This window comes from Dermacentor albipictus, unplaced genomic scaffold (assembly GCF_038994185.2).
Source record: "Dermacentor albipictus isolate Rhodes 1998 colony unplaced genomic scaffold, USDA_Dalb.pri_finalv2 scaffold_22, whole genome shotgun sequence".
NCBI classification, from domain to species: Eukaryota; Metazoa; Arthropoda; class Arachnida; order Ixodida; family Ixodidae; genus Dermacentor; species Dermacentor albipictus.
In genome coordinates this window covers 3,992,506-4,012,430 of record NW_027225576.1, presented here as the reverse complement: position 1 = coordinate 4,012,430, position 19,925 = coordinate 3,992,506, and the positions used below count along the sequence as shown (strand labels likewise).

Genomic DNA, 19,925 nt, shown 5'->3' with positions numbered 1-19,925 from the left:
AGTTAACGACACGACCACGAGAGCACAAGACGCAGGCGGCTAGATAGATAGATAGATAGATAGATAGATAGATAGATAGATAGATAGATAGATAGATAGATAGATAGATAGATAGATAGATAGATAGATAGATAGATAGATAGATAGATAGATAGATAGATAGATAGATAGATAGATAGATAGATAGATAGATAGATAGATAGATAGATAGATAGATAGATAGATAGATAGATAGATAGATAGATAGATAGAAATTGGCAAATGTTCGCCATGAAATGCTTCGCATTTAAAACTTGGTTATCTCAAACGGCGCTTACATCTTGGGAACACAGATACCAGACTTCACACATACAGGTCTCTTATCAGGCCCTCTTTATAATATCCGTCCATAATTTGGCACCCCCGTCACTCTAATCTTTCGAATCTACTCGGATCAGTCCAAAATATGACCGTGCGGTTCATCGTATCTTCATATACTCTATCAAAATGCGTCAGCATTAAAGGGCTCCTTACCAGGCCCCATAGCAGATTTCGGTCATATGCTGGAAGTTGTTACGTGTCCTCTAGCGAGCGTTCTGCTGCAAAAATATTTCAAATCGGCTCATTAATAGCCGATATATAAATATTTCACTGCCGCGAACCCATGATTTCAGCAGGCGGGCTCCACTGCCAAGCAAGACGCTCTCTCTCCACTCGCTCCGTCTAGCCTTCGCAAGCGTAATTCCTTCCCTGCGTTCTTCCATGCCGGACCTCGAGGATCGCGTGACGCATACGTCACAGGCCTCGCTTTCATTTTTTTTTCTCCTCGCTTTTTTTTCGGCGCTACGCACTTCCGCTGCGGCGTCGCGCGCGAGCTGTTGTCTCGTTCGCCCAGCGCACGATTTTGCGCGTTGTGCACGAGGAAACATGACTAGCGGTATAATTCAGTGCTACACGAATACTGATGCAGAACAAGCGGACCGCAGAGTATGATCACGCGCTGGAACACGGTAGAAAATGGCGTAGTTTCGGTACCTGCGCGCGTGACCACACGACCGTGGTAACAAGCAGACGAAGCGGAAGTACATCCCTCTTGATTCGGTGCGAAGTAAAAAAAACACGCAGACATTCCGTTTATGCGTTTTATTATTTCTCTAAACGTCAATTCAAGCAACAGATCGCACAGATAACAGATGTCTTGAATAACTATTGAAGTCACGTTTCACCACGAGCGACGTCACACTGCGGACACCAGTACGTAGGCGCAGGCACACGAGTACGTCATCCTCCTGCTTGGAGCGCAGCTGCCGCTAGGAGAAGGAAAAACGGCGTTCGGTGTGAAATTTAAGTTTTTCCGCGGCGCGTAGCGATGTAATACTTTGCAGATACGATCGTTATCGCGCATTGTATGCTCTGCGCTTGTCAGCTCAAAACGGCCAGACCTGGCAAGGGGCCCTTTTAAAGAAATTGCTCAATCTCCCATCTCTTGACATGCGTTGGAAATTAACATGGTTGTCGTTCTTCCATAGTTTTTACCATAGCAATGTTCCTCGCTCTCGAGCTCTGCCCGCTCCCCACATCTTGACCCGCGCAGACCACGCTCATAGAGTAAAATCTATATTTGCCAGGACTAACGCTTATCAAAATTTGCCTCCTCTACCTTCAAGGACTGTTTCCCGTTCAGTATAATAATTTCGCGCAGCACTGCTAACCTCCTTATGTAGAGTGTACAACGTGTTATAACCTACATAGGAAGAGAATCACGGTCGCTGTCCAAGTCTGATGAGTTATACGACGTTTCAGAACCGCGTGCGGGTTCCTTGATCACCGAGTTGGACAGGAAATCGTCGTCACTTACGTAGCCTGTGCGTGACGTAAAGAGCGGGCGTAAATGGCAGGTATAGTCCATGCTGTCCGGTTCATCGTAACTGGCGTTGATTGATTGATTAGCGATTCTAGCAGTCGCCGGGATGGCACCTTCATTTCTTCGGTGACATCAGTGGCAGTGCCCGAGTCAATCTTGTGATTACACCCTTGCGGTGACACATCTGTGGTCCTGTCTGATTCATTAGCTGGTTATGGAGCTTGCTGGTCGGGATATGGGCAAAGCGCAAGTCGTATTTCGAAAACACGCACGACAATGCCTTGCTGATACCTTGGACGCAAGGGATGGCTGCGCGTGCAGATTGTCCTGTTGCCCTGTGAGCTTGGCTGTGTTACGTCTCAACACCACAAAGGCGTTAATTGAACGTTTACCACGAATCAAACCACCACCCGTCCACCAGCGATTATCCAGAGATTAACGCGGCGTGAACAACTCTTGACGGGTCCCACAAATGGCCCCCACCCCACCCTTTACCTGGCAGGCTGAGCGAAGGATGTGAAGGAGGGCAACAACGACGACGATTTGGGAGTCAGTTAATTAGACGTTTACTACAAGTCAAACCACCACCCGTTCATCAGCGCCTATTCAGAAGTTAACGCAGCATGGACAAGAATTCTTGACGGGTCCCACAAACGGCCCTCACCCCATCCTTTACCTGGCAGCCTGAGCGAAGGATGAGAAGGAGGGGAACAACGACGACGATTTGGGAGTCAGTTAATTAGATTACAAGAAAGTGTTTGATTCAGTCGAAACATCAGCAGTCATGGAGGCATTACGGAATCAGGGTGTAGACGAGCCGTATGTAAAGATACTGAAAGATATCTATAGCGGCTCCACAACCACCGTAGTCCTCCATAAAGAAAGCAACAAAATCTCAATAAAGAAAGGCGTCAGGCAGGGAGATACGATCTCTTCAATGCTATCCACAGCGTGTTTACAGGAGGTATTCCGAGACCTGGATTGGGAAGAATTGAGGATAAGCGTTAATGGAGAATACCTTAGTAATTTGCGATTCGCTGGCGATATTGCCTTGCTTAGTAACTCAGGGGACCAATTTCAATGCATGCTCACTGACCTGGAGAGGCAAAGCGGAAGGGTGGGTCTAAAAATTAATCTGCACAAAACTAAAGTAATGTTTAACAGTCTCGGAAGAGAACAGCAGTTTACGATAGGTAGCGAGGCACTGGAAGTGGTAAGGGAATACATCTACTTAGGGCAGGTAGTGACCACGGATCCGGATCATGAGACTGAAATAATCAGAAGACTAAGAATGGGCTGGGGTGCGTTTGGCAGGCATTCTCAGATCATGAACAGCAGGTTGCAAGAGAAAAGTTTCTAACAGCTGTGTCTTACCAGTACTCACGTATGGGGGAAAACCTGGAGGCTTACGAAAAGGTTTTTACTTAAATTGAGGACGACGCAACGAGCTATAGAAAGAAGAAAGATAGGTGTAACGTTAAGGGATAAGAAAAGAGCAGATTGGGTGAGGCAAAAACGCAAGCTAATGACATCTTAGTTCAAATCAAGAAAAAGAAATGGGCATGAGCAGGACATGTAATGAGGAGGGAAGATAACCGACGATCATTAAAGGTTACGGACTGGATTCCAAGGGAAGGGAAGCGTAGTAGGCGGCGGCAGAAAGGGAGGTGGGCGGATGAGATTAAGAAGTTTGCAGGGACAACATGGCCGCAATTAGTACATTACCGGGGTAGTGGAGAAGTATGGGAGAGGCCTTTGCCCTGCAGTGGGTGTGACCAGGCTGATGACGATTATAATAATGAGACGTTTACCACGAGTCAAACCACCACCCGTCCATCAGCGCCTATCCAGAGGTTAACGCAGCGTGGACAATAACTTTTGACGGGTGCCACAAAAGTCCCTCACCCCACCCTTTACCTGGCAGCCTTAGGGAAGGATGAAAAGGAGCGAAACAACGGCGACGATTTGGGAATCAGCTCATTAGACGTTTACCACGAGTCAAACGACCACCCGTCCACCAGCGCCTCTTCAGAGGTCAACTCAGCACGGACAACAACTCTTGACGGGTCCCACAAACAGCCCTCGCCCCACCCTTTACCTGGCAGCCTGAGCGAAGGATGAGAAGGAGGGGAACAACGTCGACGACCTGAGATTCACAGGTTGCTTTCTTGCCACCTATTCCAACCCAGTCTCTTCGGGGGCGGAGTTAATGCGAGTTGTTGAGTGCATGGGCGTGGTATCGTAACTGAGTCGAGGAGTGTGATTTGCTGCTGGACAGTCTTCAGATTGCCTAGTCGACTTGCCTAGGCAAGACGACGGTATTAAAAGCAGGGGCTTTTCGAGAGTGAGGACAGAGGGTCTTGATGTGAACTTGGACCTTTAACTTGCTCCTGCATGAAATGAGCTTCCGTAACTGGAGCCGTGTAACTGAGCGAAATAAACCCTTTTTCCTTCATGTTCTACAACTTGACGTCGTAGTCGATGGGCTTGGTGGATTCCATTCCCTGAACGTCACCCTAGCCGCAACAGCTGTAATATCCGCTTCTCGGTCCTGCATATATGAAACGGCTAGGGTAGCCGTTGCGGTTTACCTCCTGGTGGACTGTTCGTAATTCCTTTCTTTTTCGATGCATCGCCACCTGAGCAGACGCGTACAGCGCGTGTTATCAAGGACGACACTACGGGCGTCTTGTGGCCGACAGGATGGCAAGAACTAAACCTGAGCTAACTACCCGTGTGCGTAGGCTTTCTGTAAACCGAGAAAGTGAGAGCGCCCGCATCTCGCCGAACCAGTACATCCGGGAAAGTAGCAAGCTGGCCCTCTCGTGTTCAACGGTGAACTGTACATATGTGTGCACTCCGTGCGTTCAGGCAGTCCAGGAAACGTGGGATGGCCTGCTTCTTCAAAACACAAAAGCGGTCATCGACGTAGCGATAAAAAAAAATAAAACTAAATGCCGGATTGAATGTGGCCAGCACCTTTTCTTTCAAGGTTTCCATTACTAGATCGGCCGTGGTAACCGATAGTGACGCTGCCATCGCCGTTCCATGCGTTTGCTGATAAAGGCTGCCACCATAAGCGTATACGCACCATAAGCAGACAGCAGGGGCTATACCTGCCATTTACGTACGCTCGCTACGTCCCGTACTGGCTACCTAAGTGACGATTTCCTGTCCAACTCGGTGAACAAGGAACCCGTACGCGGTTCCGAAACGTCGGATAATTTATCAGACTTGGACATTCCATGGGAAAGTTCATCTGGTCTGCCAGGCGAACTTTCGTCGAACCCTTGATTGTGTAACCTACATACGTCTGAATGCTTAACAGTGTTTTGATCTGCTTAGTATTGTATAATATTTCTTCTGTTTCATCTATGTATTTTTGTAGGTTGTTTACCTATTTCATCCGATTACATTGTTAAACTTATGTTCTGACGGGGAACTGATCGTCTCCGTCGTGTTTTGAGTTTACTTGCGCTTGTAACACTACAAGATATTGTATAAAATCAGTCTTTTTTGTGTCTGTTCAACGCCTAGATCATTTTTATTGCGTCTAATGACTTGCACTTAGCTTGACCGTTTCTACCCACATCCCTACGTAATGCGTAAAATTATTTTCTCATTTTCTTTTTCTTTCTTTTTTATGCAATTTCTAACAAAGATGTTTCATCACAAATGCGCCCTAAATCTAGTGAGCAATTAAAAAGTTAATTGCTGAACATTTTTTAATCAGCTACCTGAACATTGCTATTTCTCGTACAAATACTCGTCACTTCTGGCGCTTCACACGATTAAGCCAAATTGCTTGAGCGATTCTTAAAAAAAAATATATTCGTACTAGAAAAAGACAAGAGTGCTGGGTGCCGAGTGATTTGCATAACTATGACGACATGATGAAACCGAAGACATCGTGCGGCTTAGCATTATTGGCGGCGAGGAGTTACGGAGTCGCCATCTTTCGGAAGCGCCTCGCTGGCGTAGGATGAGGGATCACGCGGCGCGCCCCTCATAGGTTTTGCTGTCAGCGCTCACTGACAACACCACGCGCGAGCTCTCCCGGGCATTTCTGTAAGTACTTTCGAAATGAGAGAAGTTTTTCTTTTACTGTCTAAATAATAATCTTGGGCAGAGTGAAAGCACAGAATCGTTTACAGACGCTAGCTCTTTACCGAAGACGTACAGTGAACGCTACTGCGTGCGGTCGCCGCGATGGAGTCTCCCGAGCCGTCTTCTTGCGTGAAAGGTAGGTAAGCGCTAAGAGCAAACTATGTGAAATATGTTCTTATAGTGTTTGTATAACTAAATGGAGCGTAATATAATGAAGCCTCAATGCAGCGACCGCACAGATTCGCAGCGACCGACTACGCGTCTGCATGCTTGTCCGCGCATTCTTTCGCTTTCGCCGCGTGTGCGTTTTCGCACCGTGCCATGAGCTTTAGGCCGCAGAATATGAGCATTTGACAGTATACAAGCAACCATTGTTGCGTGGGCGTGATCAGAGCTGTTCAAAAACAATTTCATTGTAGAGGCTTCGACGCCTACGGGGACTGTGATGTGCCGTCGCGACGATTCAATCTTTTTTTTTTCTTCTAAAGTCTTGTACGTTTCAATATTATTTCTCGAGTTGCGCCGCTCTGTATGTTTATCGGTGTTCTCAGCGTGCGATTTCCCGCTGCTTCTTTTTTTGTAATCCAGTGCATTAATTCATAACACAAACATGACCATATGCCATGCTTCTTTTTTATAATGTGCTTCTTAGCGCTCCCTTTCCATTCCAGTGAACGTGCCAATAAATATGGCATCGTCAAGTTCATAGACCAAACCGTCATGACATTAGTCGGGCAGCGGACTCGGGCGAGCGTCTCAGTGCGCGTTTTCTGAACATCGCATACCCGGCGCCGTAGCTGAAATCTTCCTCGCGTCTGCGCGCATGCTTGCTGCATACCCGAGTTGTAGCCAATGACTGTTTGCCGGTTTTATGTTTCGCGAGCCAAGCTTCACGCAGCTGCTTGTCCTGCGGCTACGTGTGAATAAGGCTGACACCGGGCTCCGTTGCGTACGTCCGACACTGCGGCACCGAGCAGTAGCCTACCATGTTGCGCGCCTTAAAAGGCAGCCACTACCTATTGTAGTGCTTTCAAGCCGTGTAAAGGAGACACTCGAAGCGGGAAAATCTCGCTACTAAATGAGGACCGCAGCGTACGAGGGAATTTAAACTCTCATTTTCAGCTCGCTTTGGCGCTCCCGAAGCAGCCGCCGCGGCCGCTGTGTCCACGTGATCCCTAATAGTGTAGCACTCTTCAATGAAGCACACTAAACACACTGGTTTATTGTGGACGAACTTGTGCCCGGAAAGTCAATATTAAACATTCACACACTTTAAAAGAAGAGTTAACAGCAGCCTATTCCACAGTCGACCGCGTGTCTTCGCCGAACGCACTTTTCACGCGCCCCGAAGGCCAAGAGCCACGCCGTGGCTTCTCATTGGACGGCAGACTCGGGCGCTGCCGTGAGCGCGTGCACGGGAGACGCGCGCTGTATCGCCATGCGCGAGACGTTGCTGGCGCTCTTCTATGGTGCGATCTTGTACGCGTTCCAAAACAGAACGGAGGCGGTCCGTTCCATCGAGCCGCACACGATTGGTCAATTTGAACCGCGACGAATGCCATGACGTCAATTGTCACGTGAGCCGTGACGTTTTGCTGCTCATAATTATTCCGTGTCGTCTGCTAACGGACGAACGCCACGGAACGGACGGAGAGTCCGTCCGGAGCGATAGAACGGATTAAAACGGCTACCAAACGGCTTGGATCGGATTAAAACGTAAACTCTTGGGACAGTTAGCATCTTTTGTATCCGGTTCAATCCGATTCCGCGCTCCCAACAGTTGGAGAACATGGCGTTTTTCTCTGGCGTGCCTTTTCGTGTCGCCTGTGCGGCTGCTGCAGTCGCGCAGAAACGACGACCCGAGGTAGACGATGCATTTGAAGAGTTGACGGAAGAAGAGTTCCGGCAGTATTTTCGTCTGTCCAAACGAACAGCGCGTAGCTTGTGCGACGAGCTTGATCCCATCATTGGATGCCAGCGAGCGAGTGGCCTTTCCACAGAAAGGAAGGTGTTGTGCGCGCTGCGATTCTTCGCCACCGGAAGCTTCCGGAGGAGCGTTGGTCGCGAGGAACACGTAGGCATGGCACAGTCGGCAGTGAGCAGCACCATTCACGAGGTGACGGAGGCCATCATTTCCGTGTCTGCCCGGAGAAAGTTGGTGGACTTTCCCTTCGCACCGCCTGCCAAGGATGAGGCTAAGGCGGCGTTCGCGCGACGCGGCGCCATCCCAGGCGTGCGTCGACGGCACGTTGATCGCCATCATGAAGCCAGAGGGACTCAGCCCGGCCGACACGGCGAGCTTCATGTCGAGAAAGGGTTATTACGCCCTAAACGTCATGGTCGTAAGTACCGTTGGAATGTTTTACTTCAAACTGTTGTCGCCGTTTTTACTCGCCCATAGTTGCACTTGTTCAGTTCAATGCCCAAGCTGGCATAACAAGTAATGTAACGATTAAAAGAGGACATGCGGGGAACTGTTTACGAGCTCGTTGAAATCCCACATGTCGGGATTAATGGTGAGTGCCATGTGTTGTGCATAATCAGTCTGCCGTTCCAAAATTGTTTTAGTTTGGCAGCAGTCGTAGCAGAAATGGATACACTGTAGGGAAGACACGATGGAAGCATTTTGAACACGCAAGTACTTACAACCATTGCATGGGCTGTCTTTGGCTCGTATGGGGGTTCTTGCGCAATATCGGGCCTCGAGTTTTCATTTAGCTATAATTAGTGCGAACCATAGGCGTCCACACAAGGGAGGGCGCATTGCCCCCCCCCCCCCCCCCAATGGCAAGACCCTGTGCATGCCTATGGCTGAAACAGTCTGCTACTTGTACCAGCGTACGTGTATTCTTTTGTGCATATCAACGACAAAACGGATTTCGAGCATATCTGCAGCGGTATTTTGTATTGCTCCCCATTGCAGGTTTGCAACGCGGAACTTCGCATCCTTGTTGTGGACCCCCGGTTCCCTGGTTCATGCCATGACTCTTGGGTGTGGCAGCATAATCCACTGCGTGCACGCCTAGCCGCACAACTGCAGCCTGGCGAGTATCTGCTTGGTTAGTATTCGTAATGCGTACCCCTAACTAGGGCAGAGCACTCAACTGTCCCTTTCTGTAACAGGAGACTCAGGATATCCTCTCGAGCCATGGCTGCTTGTTCCAGTACCTGGCAGCCATGCCGGCACCACCTCTGAAGGCCACTACAACCAGGAGCACGCATCCATGCGCAATGTTGTGGAGAGATGTATCGGGGTGTTGAAAAGCAAGTTCCGCTGCTTGCAGCGCTTTCGGACACTGCTATACAGCCCCGATAGAGCAGCGCGAATCATTTATGCATGCGTTGCTCTCCATAACATTGCCTTGGACGCGGGCGACTGGACATTGGACGATTATGGTGGGGAAGTGCCACCACCTGAGAAGCCAGAGGAGCCAGGAGACATCCAGGTGCTGGCACCACGCGACGTGTTCCTCAGAGGAAGGGAGCAGCGCAGCGCCGTTGTCAACCTTTTCTGAAGGACACAGGAATGGTGAGTTTTCATAATATAATTTATTTATACAAAGTGCAGTGCCCTTAGGCTATCACAGGGCTGTGTTTGTACAGCGGAAAATACATTAAAAAATTTGTATACACAACAAGTGCACCTCCATACGGATGGTCAATGTTCCCAATCTACACATCCGACAGATTATGATAATTTAAACACAAACGAAGTACACTTCGTTTCGCCAAAGACGTGAAAAATTATAGACCGATCAACTTACTGTCCGTTGCCTACAAAGTATTTACTAAGGTAATTGCAAATAGAATCAGGAACATTTTAAACTTCCGTCAACCAAAGGACCAAGCAGGATTCCGCAAAGGCTACTCAACAATAGACCATATTCACACTATCAATCAGGTGATAGAAAAATGTGCGGAATATAACCAACCTTTATATATGGGTTTCATTGCTTATGAGAAAGCGTTTGATTCAGTCGAAACCTCAGCAGTCATGGAGGCATTGCGGAATCAGGGTGTAGACGAGCCATATGTAAAAATACTGAAAGATATCTATAGCGGCTCCACAGCCACCGTAGTCCTCCATAAAGCAAGCAACAAAATCCCAATAAAGAAAGGTGTCAGGCAGGGAGATACGATATCTCCAATGCTATTCACAGCGTGTTTACAGGAGGTATTCAGAGACCTGGATTGGGAAGCATTGGGGATAAGAGTTAATGGAGAATACCTTAGTAACTTGCGATTCGATGATGATATTGCCTTGCTTAGTAACTCAGGGGAGCAGCTGCAACGCATGCTCACTGACCTGGAGAGGCAAAGCAGAAAGGTGGATCTAAAAATTAATCTGCAGAAAACTAAAGTAATGTTTAACAGTTTCGGAAGAGAACAGCAGTTTACGATTGGTAGTGAGGCACTGGAAGTGGTAAGGCAATACATCTACTTAGGACAGGTAGTGACTGCGGATCCAGGTCACGAGACTGAAATAATCAGAAGAATTAGAATGGGCTGGGGCGCGTTTGGCAGGCATTCTCAGATCATGAACAGCAGGTTGCCATTATCCCTTAAGACAAAAGTTTATAACAGCTGTGTCTTACCAGTACTCACGTACGGGGCAGAAACCTGGAGGCTTACGAAAAGGGTTCTACTTAAATTGAGGACGACGCAACGAGCTATGGAAAGAAGAATGATGGGTGTAACGTTAAGGGATAAGAAAAGAGCTAATTGGGTGAGGGAACAATCACGAGTTAATGATATCTTAGTTGAAATCAAGAAAAACAAATGGGCAGGACACGTAATGAGGAGGGAATATAACCGATGGTCATTAAGAGTTACGGAATGGATTCCAAGGGAAGGGAAGCAAAGCAGAGGGTGGCAGAAAGTTAAGTGGGCGGATGAGATTAAGAAGTTTGCAGGGACTACATGACCGGGGTAGTTGGAGAAGTATGGGACAGGCCTTTGCCCTGCAGTGGGTGTAAGCAGGATGATGATGAAGTACACTTATACAAAGAATCCTTTAAATAGAATGCCACAGCCGTGGAAACAATTGTACCCTCGTCACTATGCAAGTCTCCAAGGCTGCCACTTATTAACAGTAGTACTCGCGAAGCAGTCGTAAGGCAATGCTTCATGCCCCTTCATCTGTGAAGAACTGCATTCGCTGCTGCTCCCAAGCTAGCATTCTCTTATGCAATATGCACATCACAAAGTACTTTTTTCCTAGTGGAACATGAAACACGGTAGCAACGTGAAAGTGCAGCCTTTTCTTTAAATATCACATGAAATATGAAATAAAAACATCCCTTGACCCATCATAGTCATGACAGACTTGATGGAAGCAATACATATGATTGGCACTCTGTACTCATGGTCACCATCAGCAAAAGGTGCGAAAAATGTTCATAAAACATATCAGAATGAACGCAACCGCCGCATCCTGTGCATTTTGACGCTCAGGTACATGTACGCTGGTAGGAGTGAGGAAATATGCTTGCTAGCCATCTCTTGTGCTAGGTGTATCAAAACTTCTGTGCAAGCATGAATACGCAGGCGAGGCAAGCAAGTAACGCGTTATGCATGAGGATTCAAACACAAACAAAATGTAACGCCGAGTGTAGTGACAGCATTACACTCGTCACCTCATGTCCAAATGGGTAGATGTAAATTAACGTAAAAGCGCAAAACATAGATAGGTCAACTTTATCACACTATGATGACAAGTACATCACAAACCTTGTAGTACAACATGCTTCAGGCAGCAAAGCATGTGACAACATTGCAACATCAGCATCACACAATTCGTTTTCACCACGGCATGTAAAACTTGCAGTTACATTTACGTGACTTTGCAAGAAAGTATGACTATCCCAGGTATGTCCATTCCCTTGTCAGTGTTATGAGTCACTGACTAGAAGCATTCATTTCTCGGCAGCAATTGTAGTGCAATGCTAAACAACAGGTGAATCATAATTGTAAAAAGGTGAGTGCACTTGCCAGCTCTGATGAGACATGTTACATAAAACATGAATAATTGGCTCTACAATCTCACAGCACCCAGAAAGTGTCACGCGTGAACGTTATTCTTGCAATGACTCCCTTGGAACCAAGACTAGAGGAAACCAATCACTGGTGTGGTGCAATGATGATGGTCATTTTCATTTGTGAAACTATGCAACTTAAAGAGTGACTAGTTTGGTGCTCTGAAAAAAAGACGACATTGTAGTCGTTGCACCTTAGCCTCACTGTGCCGAAATGAAAATATCACAGTGCAAACACTATGCGGTAACGCTTCATAATGAGTGCAGTAAGCTACAACACAGTGATGCAATATAAATATCGCAGTACAAAACCCATACACAGAAATCGACAACTATTTGTAACGATTCCAGTGTGAATGACTAGGCGCCTTCGAAATGTGTAAATAAAAAAAGCACGCTGGCATTGCAGCTGGATAAGCATAAATAGAAAGAGGCAAATACAACAGAACAAAAATGGGTGCGCGCATTGCACCTCTCAACCAAAAAATCCTCCTATTACTCAAAGGAAACTCAAACAACAGAACAAAAATGGGTGCACGCATTGCACCTCTCAACCAAAAAATCCTCCTCTAGTACTCAAAGGAAACTCAAACAACAGAACAAAAATGGGTGCACGCATTGCACCTCTCAACCAAAAAATCCTCCTCTAGTACTCAAAGGAAACTCAAACAACAGAACAAAAATGGGTGCGCGCATTGCACCTCTCAACCAAAAAATCCTCCTATTACTCATAGGAAACTCAAACAACAGAACAAAAATGGGTGCGCGCATTGCACCTCTCAACCAAAAAATCCTCCTATTACTCAAAGGAAACTCAAACAACAGAACAAAAATGGGTGCGCGCATTGCACCTCTCAACCAAAAAATCCTCCTATTACTCAAAGGAAACTCAAACAACAGAACAAAAATGGGTGCACGCATTGCACCTCTCAACCAAAAAATCCTCCTCTAGTACTCAAAGGAAACTCAAACAACAGAACAAAAATGGGTGCGCGCATTGCACCTCTCAACCAAAAAATCCTCCTATTACTCATAGGAAACTCAAACAACAGAACAAAAATGGGTGCGCGCATTGCACCTCTCAACCAAAAAATCCTCCTATTACTCAAAGGAAACTCAAACAACAGAACAAAAATGGGTGCACGCATTGCACCTCTCAACCAAAAAATCCTCCTCTAGTACTCAAAGGAAACTCAAACAACAGAACAAAAATGGGTGCGCGCATTGCACCTCTCAACCAAAAAATCCTCCTATTACTCATAGGAAACTCAAACAACAGAACAAAAATGGGTGCGCGCATTGCACCTCTCAACCAAAAAATCCTCCTATTACTCATAGGAAACTCAAACAACAGAACAAAAATGGGTGCGCGCAGTGCACCTCTCAACCAAAAAATCCTCCTCTAGTACTCAAAGGAAACTCAAACAACAGAACAAAAATGGGTGCGCGCATTGCACCTCTCAACCAAAAAATCCTCCTCTAGTACTCAAAGGAAACTCAAACAACAGAACAAAAATGGGTGCGCGCATTGCACCTCTCAACCAAAAAATCCTCCTATTACTCATAGGAAACTCAAACAACAGAACAAAAATGGGTGCGCGCATTGCACCTCTCAACCAAAAAATCCTCCTATTACTCATAGGAAACTCAAACAACAGAACAAAAATGGGTGCGCGCATTGCACCTCTCAACCAAAAAATCCTCCTATTACTCAAAGGAAACTCAAACAACAGAACAAAAATGGGTGCACGCATTGCACCTCTCAACCAAAAAATCCTCCTCTAGTACTCAAAGGAAACTCAAACAACAGAACAAAAATGGGTGCGCGCATTGCACCTCTCAACCAAAAAATCCTCCTATTACTCATAGGAAACTCAAACAACAGAACAAAAATGGGTGCGCGCATTGCACCTCTCAACCAAAAAATCCTCCTATTACTCATAGGAAACTCAAACAACAGAACAAAAATGGGTGCGCGCATTGCACCGCTCAACCAAAAAATCCTCCTATTACTCATAGGAAACTCAAACAACAGAACAAAAATGGGTGCGCGCATTGCACCTCTCAACCAAAAAATCCTCCTATTACTCATAGGAAACTCAAACAACAGAGCAAAAATGGGTGCGCGCATTGCACCTCTCAACAAAAAAATCCTCCTATTACTCATAGGAAACTCAAACAACAGAACAAAAATGGGTGCGCGCATTGCACCTCTCAACCAAAAAATCCTCCTCTAGTACTCAAAGGAAACTCAAACAACAGAACAAAAATGGGTGCGCGCATTGCACCTCTCAACCAAAAAATCCTCCTATTACTCAAAGGAAACTCAAACAACAGAACAAAAATGGGTGCACGCATTGCACCTCTCAACCAAAAAATCCTCCTCTAGTACTCAAAGGAAACTCAAACAACAGAACAAAAATGGGTGCGCGCATTGCACCTCTCAACCAAAAAATCCTCCTATTACTCATAGGAAACTCAAACAACAGAACAAAAATGGGTGCGCGCATTGCACCTCTCAACCAAAAAATCCTCCTATTACTCATAGGAAACTCAAACAACAGAACAAAAATGGGTGCGCGCATTGCACCTCTCAACCAAAAAATCCTCCTATTACTCATAGGAAACTCAAACAACAGAACAAAAATGGGTGCGCGCATTGCACCTCTCAACCAAAAAATCCTCCTATTACTCAAAGGAAACTCAAACAACAGAACAAAAATGGGTGCACGCATTGCACCTCTAAACCAAAAAATCCTCCTCTAGTACTCAAAGGAAACTCAAACAACAGAACAAAAATGGGTGCGCGCATTGCACCTCTCAACCAAAAAATCCTCCTATTACTCATAGGAAACTCAAACAACAGAACAAAAATGGGTGCGCGCATTGCACCTCTCAACCAAAAAATCCTCCTATTACTCATAGGAAACTCAAACAACAGAACAAAAATGGGTGCGCGCATTGCACCTCTCAACCAAGAAATCCTCCTATTACTCATAGGAAACTCTAACAACAGAACAAAAATGGGTGCGCACATTGCACCTCTCAACCAAAAAATCCTCCTATTACTCATAGGAAACTCAAACAACAGAACAAAAATGGGTGCGCGCATTGCACCTCTCAACCAAAAAATCCTCCTATTACTCATAGGAAACTCAAACAACAGAACAAAAATGGGTGCGCGCATTGCACCTCTCAACCAAAAAATCCTCCTATTACTCATAGGAAACTCAAACAACAGAACAAAAATGGGTGCGCGCATTGCACCTCTCAACCAAAAAATCCTCCTATTACTCATAGGAAACTCAAACAACAGAACAAAAATGGGTGCGCGCATTGCACCTCTCAACCAAAAAATCCTCCTATTACTCATAGGAAACTCAAACAACAGAACAAAAATGGGTGCGCACATTGCACCTCTCAACCAAAAAATCCTCCTATTACTCATAGGAAACTCAAACAACAGAACAAAAATGGGTGCGCGCATTGCACCTCTCAACCAAAAAATCCTCCTATTACTCATAGGAAACTCTAACAACAGAACAAAAATGGGTGCGCGCATTGCACCTCTCAACCAAAAAATCCTCCTATTACTCATAGGAAACTCTAACAACAGAACAAAAATGGGTGCGCGCATTGCACCTCTCAACCAAAAAATCCTCCTATTACTCATAGGAAACTCAAACAACAGAACAAAAATGGGTGCGCACATTGCAGCTCTCAACCAAAAAATCCTCCTATTACTCATAGGAAACTCAAACAACAGAACAAGAATGGGTGCGCGCATTGCACCTCTCAACCAAAAAATCCTCCTATTACTCATAGGAAACTCAAACAACAGAACAAAAATGGGTGCGCGCATTGCACCTCTCAACCAAAAAATCCTCCTATTACTCATCGGAAACTCAAACAACAGAACAAAAATGGGTGCGCACATTGCACCTCTCAACCAAAAAATCCTCCTATTACTCATAGGAAACTCAAACAACAGAACAAAAATGGGTGCGCGCATTGCACCTCTCAACCAAAAAATCCTCCTATTACTCATAGGAAACTCAAACAACAGAACAAAAATGGGTGCGCGCATTGCACCTCTCAACCAAAAAATCCTCCTATTACTCATAGGAAACTCAAACAACAGAACAAAAATGGGTGCGCGCATTGCACCTCTCAACCAAAAAATCCTCCTATTACTCATAGGAAACTCTAACAACAGAACAAAAATGGGTGCGCGCATTGCACCTCTCAACCAAAAAATCCTCCTATTACTCATAGGAAACTCAAACAACAGAACAAAAATGGGTGCGCACATTGCAGCTCTCAACCAAAAAATCCTCCTATTACTCATAGGAAACTCAAACAACAGAACAAAAATGGGTGCGCGCATTGCACCTCTCAACCAAAAAATCCTCCTATTACTCATAGGAAACTCAAACAACAGAACAAAAATGGGTGCGCGCATTGCACCTCTCAACCAAAAAATCCTCCTATTACTCATAGGAAACTCAAACAACAGAACAAAAATGGGTGCGCGCATTGCACCTCTCAACCAAAAAATCCTCCTATTACTCATAGGAAACTCAAACAACAGAACAAAAATGGGTGCGCACATTGCACCTCTCAACCAAAAAATCCTCCTATTACTCATAGGAAACTCAAACAACAGAACAAAAATGGGTGCGCGCATTGCACCTCTTAACCAAAAAATCCTCCTCTAGTACTCAAAGGAAACTCAAACAACAGAACAAAAATGGGTGCGCGCATTGCACCTCTCAACCAAAAAATCCTCCTATTACTCATAGGAAACTCAAACAACAGAACAAAAATGGGTGCGCGCATTGCACCTCTCAACCAAAAAATCCTCCTATTACTCATAGGAAACTCAAACAACAGAACAAAAATGGGTGCGCGCATTGCACCTCTCAACCAAAAAATCCTCCTATTACTCATAGAAAACTCAAACAACAGAACAAAAATGGGTGCGCACATTGCACCTCTCAACCAAAAAAATCCTCCTATTACTCATAGGAAACTCAAACAACAGAACAAAAATGGGTGCGCGCATTGCACCTCTCAACCAAAAAATCCTCCTATTACTCATAGGAAACTCAAACAACAGAACAAAAATGGGTGCGCGCATTGCACCTCTCAACCAAAAAATCCTCCTATTACTCATAGGAAACTCAAACAACAGAACAAAAATGGGTGCGCGCATTGCACCTCTCAACCAAAAAATCCTCCTATTACTCATAGGAAACTCAAACAACAGAACAAAAATGGGTGCGCGCATTGCACCTCTCAACCAAAAAATCCTCCTATTACTCAAAGGAAACTCAAACAACAGAACAAAAATGGGTGCACGCATTGCACCTCTCAACCAAAAAATCCTCCTCTAGTACTCAAAGGAAACTCAAACAACAGAACAAAAATGGGTGCGCGCATTGCACCTCTCAACCAAAAAATCCTCCTATTACTCATAGGAAACTCAAACAACAGAACAAAAATGGGTGCGCGCATTGCACCTCTCAACCAAAAAATCCTCCTATTACTCATAGGAAACTCAAACAACAGAACAAAAATGGGTGCGCGCATTGCACCTCTCAACCAAAAAATCCTCCTATTACTCAAAGGAAACTCAAACAACAGAACAAAAATGGGTGCACGCATTGCACCTCTCAACCAAAAAATCCTCCTCTAGTACTCAAAGGAAACTCAAACAACAGAACAAAAATGGGTGCGCGCATTGCACCTCTCAACCAAAAAATCCTCCTATTACTCATAGGAAACTCAAACAACAGAACAAAAATGGGTGCGCGCATTGCACCTCTCAACCAAAAAATCCTCCTATTACTCATAGGAAACTCAAACAACAGAACAAAAATGGGTGCGCGCATTGCACCTCTCAACCAAAAAATCCTCCTATTACTCATAGGAAACTCAAACAACAGAACAAAAATGGGTGCGCACATTGCACCTCTCAACCAAAAAATCCTCCTATTACTCATAGGAAACTCAAACAACAGAACAAAAATGGGTGCGCGCATTGCACCTCTTAACCAAAAAATCCTCCTCTAGTACTCAAAGGAAACTCAAACAACAGAACAAAAATGGGTGCGCGCATTGCACCTCTCAACCAAAAAATCCTCCTATTACTCATAGGAAACTCAAACAACAGAACAAAAATGGGTGCGCGCATTGCACCTCTCAACCAAAAAATCCTCCTATTACTCATAGGAAACTCAAACAACAGAACAAAAATGGGTGCGCGCATTGCACCTCTCAACCAAAAAATCCTCCTATTACTCATAGAAAACTCAAACAACAGAACAAAAATGGGTGCGCACATTGCACCTCTCAACCAAAAAAATCCTCCTATTACTCATAGGAAACTCAAACAACAGAACAAAAATGGGTGCGCGCATTGCACCTCTCAACCAAAAAATCCTCCTATTACTCATAGGAAACTCAAACAACAGAACAAAAATGGGTGCGCGCATTGCACCTCTCAACCAAAAAATCCTCCTATTACTCATAGGAAACTCAAACAACAGAACAAAAATGGGTGCGCGCATTGCACCTCTCAACCAAAAAATCCTCCTATTACTCATAGGAAACTCAAACAACAGAACAAAAATGGGTGCGCGCATTGCACCTCTCAACCAAAAAATCCTCCTATTACTCATAGGAAACTCAAACAACAGAACAAAAATGGGTGCGCGCATTGCACCTCTCAACCAAAAAATCCTCCTATTACTCATAGGAAACTCAAACAACAGAACAAAAATGGGTGCGCGCATTGCACCTCTCAACCAAAAAATCCTCCTATTACTCATAGGAAACTCAAACAACAGAACAAAAATGGGTGCGCGCATTGCACCTCTCAACCAAAAAATCCTCCTATTATTCATAGGAAACTCTAACAACAGAACAAAAATGGGTGCGCGCATTGCACCTCTCAACCAAAAAATCCTCCTATTACTCATAGGAAACTCAAACAACAGAACAAAAATGGGTGCGCACATTGCAGCTCTCAACCAAAAAATCCTCCTATTACTCATAGGAAACTCAAACAACAGAACAAAAATGGGTGCGCGCATTGCACCTCTCAACCAAAAAATCCTCCTATTACTCATAGGAAACTCAAACAACAGAACAAAAATGGGTGCGCGCATTGCACCTCTCAACCAAAAAATCCTCCTATTACTCATAGGAAACTCAAACAACAGAACAAAAATGGGTGCGCGCATTGCACCTCTCAACCAAAAAATCCTCCTATTACTCATAGGAAACTCAAACAACAGAACAAAAATGGGTGCGCACATTGCACCTCTCAACCAAAAAATCCTCCTATTACTCATAGGAAACTCAAACAACAGAACAAAAATGGGTGCGCGCATTGCACCTCTCAACCAAAAAATCCTCCTCTAGTACTCAAAGGAAACTCAAACAACAGAACAAAAATGGGTGCGCGCATTGCACCTCTCAACCAAAAAATCCTCCTATTACTCATAGGAAACTCAAACAACAGAACAAAAATGGGTGCGCGCATTGCACCTCTCAACCAAAAAATCCTCCTATTACTCATAGGAAACTCAAACAACAGAACAAAAATGGGTGCGCGCATTGCACCTCTCAACCAAAAAATCGTCCTATTACTCATAGGAAACTCAAACAACAGAACAAAAATGGGTGCGCACATTGCACCTCTGAACCAAAAAAATCCTCCTATTACTCATAGGAAACTCAAACAACAGAACAAAAATGGGTGCGCGCATTGCACCTCTCAACCAAAAAATCCTCCTATTACTCATAGGAAACTCAAACAACAGAACAAAAATGGGTGCGCGCATTGCACCTCTCAACCAAAAAATCCTCCTATTACTCATAGGAAACTCAAACAACAGAACAAAAATGGGTGCGCGCATTGCACCTCTCAACCA

At 45.1% G+C, this 19,925-nt stretch overlaps 1 long non-coding RNA gene across 1 annotated transcript; it reads left to right on the top strand.

Annotated features, from left to right (window-relative positions):
- Nucleotides 1-8,182: 8,182 nt before the first annotated feature.
- LOC139052356 (uncharacterized) lies at nucleotides 8,183-9,331 on the top strand. The gene is made up of 3 exons (XR_011509849.1): nucleotides 8,183-8,292; nucleotides 8,874-9,009; nucleotides 9,074-9,331. It is a non-coding gene; the product is annotated as an uncharacterized lncRNA (long non-coding RNA).
- The last annotated feature ends 10,594 nt before the right edge of the window (nucleotides 9,332-19,925 follow it).